This window comes from Octopus bimaculoides, chromosome 2 (assembly GCF_001194135.2).
Source record: "Octopus bimaculoides isolate UCB-OBI-ISO-001 chromosome 2, ASM119413v2, whole genome shotgun sequence".
In the NCBI taxonomy this organism is placed as follows: Eukaryota; Metazoa; Mollusca; class Cephalopoda; order Octopoda; family Octopodidae; genus Octopus; species Octopus bimaculoides.
In genome coordinates this window covers 43,454,334-43,465,630 of record NC_068982.1, presented here as the reverse complement: position 1 = coordinate 43,465,630, position 11,297 = coordinate 43,454,334, and the positions used below count along the sequence as shown (strand labels likewise).

At 38.1% G+C, this 11,297-nt stretch overlaps 1 long non-coding RNA gene across 2 annotated transcripts in view; it reads left to right on the top strand.

Moving 5' to 3' along the window:
• The window catches only part of LOC106880770 (uncharacterized), a 191,443-nt gene that overhangs the window by 153,570 nt on the left and 26,576 nt on the right, over positions 1-11,297 (top strand). For both annotated transcript variants that reach the window (XR_008266803.1, XR_008266804.1), the window contains exon 4: positions 1,728-1,803. This is a non-coding gene — a long non-coding RNA (uncharacterized LOC106880770). The remainder of the gene's footprint in view (positions 1-1,727; positions 1,804-11,297) is intronic.

The following is an 11,297-nucleotide window of genomic DNA, read 5'->3' as shown; positions in this document are numbered from 1 at the left end:
TACACAATCATCATCATTGTTTAATGTCTACCTTCCATGCTGGCATCGGTTGGCTGGTTTGACTGAGGACTGGCAAGCCAGGAAGCTGCACGAAACTCCAATCTGATCTGGCAAGGTTTCTACAGCTGGATGCCCTTCCTAATGCCAACCAGTCTGAGAGTGTAGTGGGTGCTTTTTTATGTGCCAGCAGCAGGGAAGGAGGGGCCAGTCAAGCGGTACTGGCATTGACCATGCTCGAATGGTACTTTTTACATGCTACCAGAACAGGAGGCAGTACTGGCATTGAGATATATAACCGTGTGAATTGCATGCTTGTGCATCAATGCGTTTGTTTATATCTCAGCTTTTCTGAAAATTCACTCAGCTATATGTGTTGATGTGGTTATCCTTCTTCTGTTGATGTCTCCTGGTTTTACAGAATACATGTGGTGTAGGATATTCCTTGACTTGTACAAAATTAAAAGAGAGAGAGAGAAACAGGAAAAGGTTAGTGATAAAATGGGTGTCTGCCTGTAAAACAGTTCTTCGATTAGAGCCAGATTTGTGTGGGTCATTATGGAGGGCCCCCTTTAAATTAAGAGAAGCCAAAAGCTGGGAGTTAAATATTAAAAGATATTTCTACAGCCATCAAATAGATTTGTGATTTTTTCACTTTTTTAAAAGCTTTTAAAAAGACTTGAATTTTTTAAAAGTTATTTTATCCTCTTTTGATTTATTGGGACCTTTTAGGTTAAGCCCTTGAGTATTTAAACTGGCCATATCCAGCCAAAATATCTGTTTAGTGTTCAAAACAGTCAGAGCCAGCCTTTCACACCTACTTTACATTGTCATTCTAAAAATTAACAATCACATCGTTATTATCTTGAAGCTACAAGATAATGCATGATTAATTCAAAACAATGTGAATAAACAAGCATTACATTTAATAAAATAAATGTGAATGCTAAAAGGTTAAAAAGCCATTAAATTTAACAGTCCTACTGATATCCTTTTAAGTTGAAAATTACATATGCAAATTCCTAGGGTTTCCTAGGGGCTTTCCTCAGTCCAAATCCAGCCCTAGCCACAATATATTTATCTAAGTCATGTCAGCATAGGAAAAAATAAACAAATGAATGTATCAATTATAGTTAGTTTCAACAATAGAGCAGGTTATACTTAACTGACGTGGTTTAATAAGATCTAAACATGTTTTATGCTTTCACAAGTTGGCTTTGAAGACCAAAATCTGCTGTTACTTTGCTTTTTTTTTTTAGTATTTTCAAAAATGTTGTTTGATCCAATTGCAATTATCTCTCTGTCTCTCTCTTTTCTTTTTTTTTTAGTTTTGACTACAAATTGCTCAATTAATCTTAGTCAACTGAAGTTTTTCAAGTCGTTATGCTATACGAGGCTCTGTCATATTGTTATATTCATTAGGATGGTTGTTACACATATCATCATCATCATCACCACTACTACTACTACCACCACTGCCACCACCAGCACCACCATTTTAACATTTTTTTTTTATCGAAGTTAGCAGTCTTATTAAATTCTTGTTTCATAAATTAGGAAATAATCCCACAGACAGTCTGTGCATCCCTGCATTTCTCAGTGCACACAAATTTGGGTTTAGGGTTTCATGTAGTTCTTTTTTTTTTACTCAGTTTTTATTTTCATCATTTTATTTTAATTCTATGTTTCTGAGAAGGAATTAATTACGTTATACATATATAAATTTACAGACATGGTCATGTGATTAAGAAGTTTATTTTGCAACCATGTGGCTTTGGTTCAAGTCCCTGCCATGTGCCACTTTGGGTAAGTGTCTTTTACTATTGTCCTGGGCTAATCAATACTTTGTGGGTTAATTTGTTAAACAAAGATTGTAGGAAACCCAACATGCAAGCACGCACGTGCATGTGTGTGTGCATGTGTGTGCATACACACACATGTATGTGTGTGAATGTAGGCATTACATGCTTGTCACTGCTTAAGCATGTTGTTGACATTCTTTGTTGGTATAATGACTGATTATTTTGAAGATCTCTAGAATAAAACAAAGATACCTTGTATGAAAACAAGGCGTTGGTGACCGGAAGAGCATCATCATCATTGTTTAATGTCTGGCTTCCATGCTAGCATGTGCTGAATGGTTTGACAGGAGCTGGCCAGGTAGAAGACTACACCAGGCTTTTGTGTCTGTTTTGGCATGGATTTTACAGCTTAATGCTCTTCTTAACACCAACCACCACACATCTGGCCGCAAAATCTTGCCTTAAATAACTCCATGCTAGCACAGCAAAGATGTTCAAATTGATGAACCATGAACCTGTGAGTTTACTCATTTTACCAGATTAAAAAATATATCCATCTGTCTGTCTGGCCATCCATCCATTCATTCACCCATCCATCCACAACAATGGTTGTTCCCTCCTAGACCTGCTGTCAGTTCCTGGGACATGCATCCTTGGTGCTCACACCTTATGCACTCCAGAATAAATTGCAGGCGTTTTGTATTGGGTGGTGACTGCAATACATTTTATCAAATAGGCCCCTCAGCCGAAGACCCAAATACATCCCTTGTTAACCTACACTACCGACAATGTGATATAGTTAGTCTTTCAAATCCCTTAACCATTTAGCATTTAAACTGGCCATATCCAGCCAAAATGTTCTATCAATGTTTTGTTCAAACTGCCTGGGTTTGGCCTCTCACACCTACCCTACAATGTCATTCTAAAAATAAACAATCACATTAAAATCTTGAAATTGCAAAATAACCCATGATTAAAAGCTATGTGAATAAATAAGTAATACAAGTAATCTGAATGCTACAAGGTTAAATATATTGGAAGTACATCATGCTAAATATGGTGTTCTTGGATAGGTAAAACCATTCCTGTTGTTACTGTTCTGATTTCTTGACATATGTAAGAATTAGGACAGTGTTTTAGGTTTAATAGAATCATTAGTGCAGCTGACAAATGCTATGAGGTATTTGTCTAGTCTCTTAGCATTCTGAATTCCAATCTCACCTAGGCCATCTTTGCCTTTCATTCTTCCATTATGATATATATGAATTATATGTAGGGGAGCTCCGAAAAGGGGTTTCAGAGAGTAGTGTCCCTGCCTTCCTGAGCTAGTTTTCCACCACATTTCTTAAAAATCGTGGTAGAGGCCTTAGTCTCAGGACCACTCATGTCTAGAAACTGAGGTTGGGAGTTAGCAAGGGCATGCTTCTCTGTAGAAAATCCAGCTCCAAAAAAGTCTCATGACAGCAAAGGAGAATGGGCACCAGCCAGCCAGCCCGCCCAAAAGTTGGGGTGGGCTGCACCTGGCTTCCTCGGTTGCTATGGCATTGAGGTAGATCCGGCCACACCTGTTAACAAGGACAAAACCCGGATTTAAAACACTGGATGATGAGGATGATGTCACCAAGAGATATCTGTTAAATTATTACCTACCTGCCATTGAAAATAGACAGGGAAATGTTGCACAGCAGGAAAATATTTTCCTTATTTCAACTTAGCAACACTCCCCATGAAACATTTTAAAATTGTACATCCATCACAAGATTTCAGTCGTCATTGTGTTGTGAAGGGTTGTGCACTTTAACGGACCCTGAGAGCTATACCAGTGGAATATAGAAGCTCTTACTAGGGCCTCCCATGCTGGACAGGTCAAAGGATAGAGGTCAGATAAATATGGACTGCTTCTTGCTTGAGGTAAAAATGGGTTCTTGTATAGCCAACACTCCTACCTAGAAAAAAAATCAAAATTACAGGAGCATTGATGGTAATTCAATATTTAAAACCAACAAGACCTGGGAGAGATAAGCATAAAAAATGGCTGAGAGTGAAGAACAGTCGAGAAAAGTCATCTAAAGCCTAGGCTACACAGGGAGCAAAGGGCTTAAATGGGTAGTCAGAATTATATGCATGTTACAAATTGTAGGCAGTTTGACAACCAGTGTTGGTATATTTACACCTCTGTAACTTAGTGGTTTGGCAAAAGAGACCAATAGAATGAGTACCAGGCTTTAAAAAAAATAATAAAAAAAAGCCTACTGGGGTTGATTCAACTAAAAATTCTTCGAGGCAGTGCCCCAGCATGGTCACAGTCTAATGATTGAAACAAGTAAAAGATAAAAGAATATATATTATATGCACTTAGTTGTTATATCTATGTTAAAAAGTATACTGATTGAGTTAATGGATTTATCTTTAATAGCATTGTCATACCTATAGGCAAAGACATTAGCTTTCCTGGATTCAGGATCCTCCTCCTCCTCCTCCTCATCATCATCATCCTCATCATCATCATCATTTAATGTCTCTTTTCCATGGCTTGGATGGTTTGGCAGGTGCCGGTAAGGCTTGTCGGAGAGGAGGAGACACATCAGGCTCTATTGTCTGTTCTGACACGATTTCTATGGCTGGATGCCCTTCCTAATGCCAACCACTCTGCAGTACCAATACTTTTTATGTGGCACCAGCGCATGCTTTTAATGTGACACCAGCACCAGTGCTTTTTGTGTGACGTCAGCACTGGTATCAGTTCTGCTTTGATGGATGGGTCTTCTTGAGTACAGCAAGAGGCCACACGTCTCAGGCCTTTATCATTTCTTTCATAAGGCTCAGTGTTTTGAGATCAGCCTTCAATACTTTGTATGTAGATAAAAAAAAAACAAAAAAGACTCAGCTTGGAAAATTTGCTGATCTCACCTCTTGATGAATGTTTATAACCTCTATGGATTGAGCTCTACTCTTGTTAAAGTTAACTTAGTCTCATTAATATTTTTTATTGATTTATAAGGCAGTGAGCAGGAAAAATTGTTAGCAGACTGGGCGAAATACTTCATAGCGTTACATCCATCCTTACCTTCCGAGTTCAAATTCTGCTGAGGTCGACTTTGCCATTTATCCTTTTGGGAGTCGATAAATTAAGGACCAGTTAAGCACTGATGTCTATGTAATCAATTTAACCCTCCCGCCTCAAAATTGCTGGCCTTGTGCCAAAATTTGAGACCAATATTTTACTGATTTGTTGTAGTAGAGAAGAAACTAAAAACTTCTGACAAGATGCCTTTTCTTACACTTTGTGATCTTAAGCTTTCAGTACATTTCATTAGTGGTACACATGTTGCTGTTATTTACATAGAATTGGATGTAGGCTTAATATTTGTTACTTGACTTAATGTCAGCACCTAACTCTTGAAAATCTTTAGCAGTGTCTACTTTGTTGCAAGCTTTTAGCCAGGTCTCTGGTTTGAGGATTAATGTCCTCCTTCTCTCTCAGTAATCTCTGAGGTCCTATAAAGGATCATGAGCACAAACTTTCTCCTTAATATACAAGTACAACACTGATTTTCCAGAACTCTTGATTCCAAAGCCTTTCTAGATTAGTTATTTTTTTTTCTGAGCAAAGGGTGGCCAGGGTAAAGAGTAAAGACCCCTCTTTGGTCATGAATGACCAAGGGATTGCACATAGAAAGTTCCCCTCTGAGGCACAAGTCTGAGCAAGGTTGTTTATGGAAGACCAGCAGTCGCCCGTGTGTACCAGCCTCCTCTCTCCACATCGCAAATGTTATACAAGGGAGAAGTAAAGGCCGATACAGCTTGGCACCAGTGACATCACAACTCATTTCCACAGCTGAGTGAACTGGAGCAATGTGAAATAAAATGTCTTGCTCTAGAACATAACACACAGCCCAGTCCTGGAATCAAACCCATTACCTTATAATTGTGAGCCCAACACTCTAACCCATTGAGCCATGTATCTTCATCAAGGGGTGACCACACTCCAGATTAAACAAATGTTGAATTTATTTAAGCAATCAAATTAAATTTAGGTACCAGTACATTAGTATAAATGATACAAGTTTATTAATACTGTACCATGCAAAATACTAGTCTATTCAAGATACGAGAAAACTAGTCTGGTGGCCATAAGAATTTGAAGTTCCTGCTTTGGTAATCTCTCTCTCACCATTCATTTATCTCCTCCCACACACATGCACATATACTGACTGTTATGAAATTACTGTAGAACTTGTAGCAAGCAATTTGCAAGAGACTTGACTGTTTCCTTATGTTCTTGCTTAATTATGACCCTAATATGCAGAATACATGTGTTGGGTACAATAGAAATATTTGATTAGGCATTTGTCGGTTCATTTGAACGATTATCTTTCCAGTGGTATACCAGTTTTATTTCTATATGAAAGTATATTAAAGCCTGGTACTCATTTCATTGATCTCTTTTACCGAACCACTAGGTTACAGGAGCATAAACACACCAAAACCGGTTGTCAAGCAGTCTGCAAATGTAACATATATAATTCTTACAACTCATTTAAGCCCTTTGCTCTCTATGAAGCATAGGCCATAAATGACTTTTCTCTACTTTTCTGCTTTTCTACTTTTCTCTACTTTTCTGCTTCTCTTTCCCAAGTCTTGCTGGTTTTAAATTTTAAATTGCTATCAATGCTTCTGTAATTTTGTTGTTTTTGTACATAGTGTTGGCTCTATAGGAACCCATTTTAACCTCTAAGAAGAAGTGGTCCCTGTTGATCTGGCCTCTATTCTTTGACATATATCCAGCATAGGGAACTTCTATATTCCATTGCAGGAACTTCTATATTCCATTGATATATCTCTCAGGGTCACTGAAGTGCACAGCCCACCACAGTACAACAATGACTAGACCTTGTCATAAATATATAATTCAGAAATGTTTTGTGGAGAGTATTAATTTGAAACGAGAATAAAATATTTTCCTGCTGTGCACAGTTTTCCTGTGGTGCACAATTTTCCTGCTGTGCACAATTTTCCTGTGGTGCACAATTTTCCTGCTGTGCACAATTTCCCTGCTGTGCAACATTTTCCTGTCTGTCTTCAATGGCAGCTAGGTAACAATTTAACAGATATTTTTTGGTGACATTATAAAACAAAAGGTTGCAAGCTGGCTGAATTATTAGTTCATAAGAGAAAATGGTTTGCAGCATTTCTTCTAACTTTCCATGTGCTGAGTTCAAATTCCACTGAAGTTGACTTTACTTTTCATCCTTTTTGGATTGACAAATTAAGTACCAGTTCAACACTAGGTTGATGTAATCAACTCCTCTCTCTCCTTGAAATTTCTGGACTAGTGCCAAAATTAGAATGAATTATGAAGCAAAAATTATCTGTAAATTTCATCATTATCATCAGTATGTTACATGTTCACTTTTCCATTCTTTCATGGGTCAGATGAAGTTTGTTGAAGTAAATTTTCTATGACTGAATACCCTTTCTGCCAACAGCCATTATCTGTTTCCAAACAAAGCAATATTTCTTCAAGACAAAACATGTTTTCATCAGAGATTACAAGCATCATCATTTGTACGAGGGTGACACTTGTTCATTTGTTTATAACTATCATACAATGTCAAGACAAAGAGATAAACATATATAAATGTGTATGCTTGTAGAGTACATACATGGCTTAGTAGTTAGGGTGTTGCACTCACGATCTAGCAATCATGATTTCAATTGCTAGACTGGACGGTGTGTTGTGTTCTTGAATAAAAAACTCCATCTCGTGTTGCTCTGCGATTACTTCAACACCTGATGCATGGCATACAGTGCACCTGTTCAGACAATATCGATTTGATGGAGAAAGTGGGCTAATGTGTGGCATAAACATTTGATCACTACAAACAAATCATTTGTGCAGGTCTTTCAGCAAAAAGCTGTGTCGTCTTTGACAGGAGAATCCATCATACAGGGTGGCCGAAAAGTAGGTTTACAATTATCACACAGGCACTTTAAATTTCTTTTAAAACATTTTATTACATTTAAATTTCTATCTTACAGACTGAAAAGGGAGCTTGACAAAATTAACTAAATTAGCATAGAATAATGGTTTCATATTTTTTTATAATTAAGATCTAAACTGTTAATATATGAATGCAAAAGAGACTGTTGAATAACTGTAAACCTACTTTTGGGTCGTCACCCTGTATATATATATATATATATATATACATGCTGTCAGTAATTACTCAGAGTAGGCAGTTGGTGACATGTATGTAGTAAAACAAAAAATAAGTGAAACAGGCACGCGACTAGAGGCAGAATCACTTCTGCCTTTATAGCACGTAGAGAAAATGGTGTTGTAGGAGTGTATGCAGCATGTGTACTAAGGCATTACTATGCATAGCTTAAATACCGAGATTGAAAGGCAGGGACAAATTATGCCTACCTAATCTACAAAAACATAAAAGTATTTTGTATTTTATACATAATAATCAGAGTACCCTTCATAATTTTATTGAATTAGGTGCATATTTTGCCATAAAAGGAAAATGTTGCTATTGATCTATTTTATTCAAGATAGGCACAGCTTACCTTGCCTACTTAGACGGCATGTCCCTGATATATATATATACATATATATAGAAATATATCCTCCTCATCATCATCCTTTAATGTCCGCTTTCCATGCTAGCATGGATTGGACGGTTTGACTGAGGACTGGCGAGCCAGATGGCTGCACCAGGCTCCAATCTGATCTGGCAGAGTTTCTACAGCTGTTTGCCCTTCCTAATGCTAACCATTCCGAAAGTATAGTGGGTGCTTTTACGTGCCACCGGCATGAGGGCCAGTCAGGCAGTACTGGCAACAGCCATGCTCAAAAGGTGTTTTTTACGTGCCACCTGCACAAGAGCCAGTCCAGTGGCACTAGCAACGACCTCGCTCGAATGCTGTCTTTCATGTGCCACTGGCACAGTTGCCAGTAAGGCGACGCTGGTAATGATCCTATTTGAATGGTGCTTTTTACGTGCCACTGGCACGGGAGTCAGTCAGCAGCCCTGGCAATGATCACACTCGGATGGTGCTCTTAGTGCTCTACTAGCATGGATGCCAGTGAAGTGGTGCTGTTATCAAATTTGATTTCGATTTCACTTGCCTCAACTGGTCTTTGCAAGCAGAATTTAGTCTCCAATGAAGGAAGGGTACGCATATGTGGACTGGTTACACCACTGGCATAAGCTACGGGTTATGGTCTCACTTGGCTTGCCAGGTCTTCTCTAGCACAGCATATTTCCAAAGGTCTCGGTCACTAGTCATTACCTCGGTGAGGCCTAATGTTCGAAGGTCATGCTGCACTACTTCATCCCAGGTCTTCCTGGGTCTACCTCTTCCACAGGTTCAATATATATATATATATATATATATATATATATATGATGATGATGATATACATACATACATACATACACACACACACACACACACATACACACATATATACTTTAGATACATATATACACACACATGCATGCACATATGTGTATATGTATGCATGTGTATTTGTTTGTGTCTCCATATCTTGACATGGCGTGATAGTTGTACATATGATTGTTACTCTTATACAAGCAGTGATGTTCATTTCCAGCATTCTGTGAGAATGTGTCTGGCCAAGGGGAAATATTAGCTTGCTTGAAGACAGATAAAATTTGGTGACAGGTAGAGCATTTGACCATAGAAAAATCTACTGCAATAAATCCTGCTCAATCTATGCAAGCATGGAAAAATAGACGTTAAATGATGATGATGTTGATGATATGCACTAGGATGGGTATCCATTTACAGAAACCTTATCAAAGCAGTCACTGAAGACCAACACATCCCTTAGACTAGTCAGTTCCTGTTAAATTGTGTAACCCATTTCTGCAGGAAAAAGGGATGTTAAATGATGGTGATGAATCAGTTGTAATAAAGTTTGATTTCTTAATAATCATTTACTCCACTCCACTGTGCTGACATGCTTTAGATAGGTCTGCTGTATTGCTACTCTGCATAAATTTTAACTCTTTTGTGCACGTTGAGATCAAATCTCACTACTGCTTTAATCCCTCACTTCATATAATCCAAGGTCTTTTATTTTTCCATACTCTCTTTTACTCTTTTACTTGTTTCAGTCATTTGACTGCGGCCATGCTGGAGCACTGCCCCCAGTCGAGCAAATCGACCCCAGGACTTATTCTTTGGAAGCCTAGTACTTATTCTATCGGTCTCTTTTGCCAAACCGCTAAGCCACGGGGACGTAAACACACCACCATCGGTTGTCAAGCAATGGTGGGGGGACAAATACAGACACGCAAACACACATACATATATATATATATATATATATATATATACATATATACGACGGGCTTCTTTCAGTTTCCATCTACCAAATCCACTCACAAGGTTTTGGTCGGCCCGAGGCTATAGTAGAAAACACTTGCCCAAGGTGCCACGTAGTGGGACTGAACCCGGAAGCATGTGGTTGGTAAGCAAGCTACCTACCACACAGCCACTCCTGCGCCTCTATGAATATCTTTTATGAAAGAAATTCTTCCTCATTCTATTTAACGAACTTTGTTTTTCTTTCATTGTTGTGACCAAACAATTTAGTTTGTTTCAATAATTTTCCCATTTGCAATGAGCAATTGGCACAACTACTGACTTGCATATTAACACTTTCTTTCTCCCTCTGCTCCACTTGTCAGACAACATGAAGAGATTTGGCTTAATTAACAGTAATGAAAGCCTCTTCCTTATTAAAACATTTTTTTGATTTTAAAAAAATCATTTAATTTGGAGGCATTTAAAAATTTTTTTTATCTCACTGCATTATGTTAGCAATTAGATCCGTAAAATGGACATTTTAGTATGAGTAACTTGATACATATTGCACATTCTTTTAGAGAATTGATAATTTGAAGAGCAACCAGCTGTAAAATTACTGGCCAACAAATACCTACACTGCACATGGTTGAATACAAGCCAACAGGGCACACAGTTAAATCCCATCCAAAATCCTCTCTTACACCATTGTTCTGCTGGATGAGAGATGTTCTTGAGTTGCATAACACTTTGAATTAATTCTAAAGGGATAAAATATTTCAAGCATTTTGAGTATTCAATTTAATTCTGCTTAAATTAAATCCTCTACCTGTCACTTCCTATTTAATTAATGCATTTTTTTTTCTACTTCTGTATGACCTGTAACCATAGGTATATACATACATACATCATCATCATCATCATCATCGTTTAACGTCCGCTTTCCATGCTAGCATGGGTTGGACGATTTGACTGAGGACTGGTGAAACCGGATGGCAACACCAGGCTCCAGTCTGATTTGGCAGAGTTTCTACAGCTGGATGCCCTTCCTAACGCCAACCACTCAGAGAGTGTAGTGGGTGCTTTTACGTGTTACCAGCACGAAAACGGCCACGCTCGAAATGGTGTCTTTTATGTGCCACCCGCACAAGC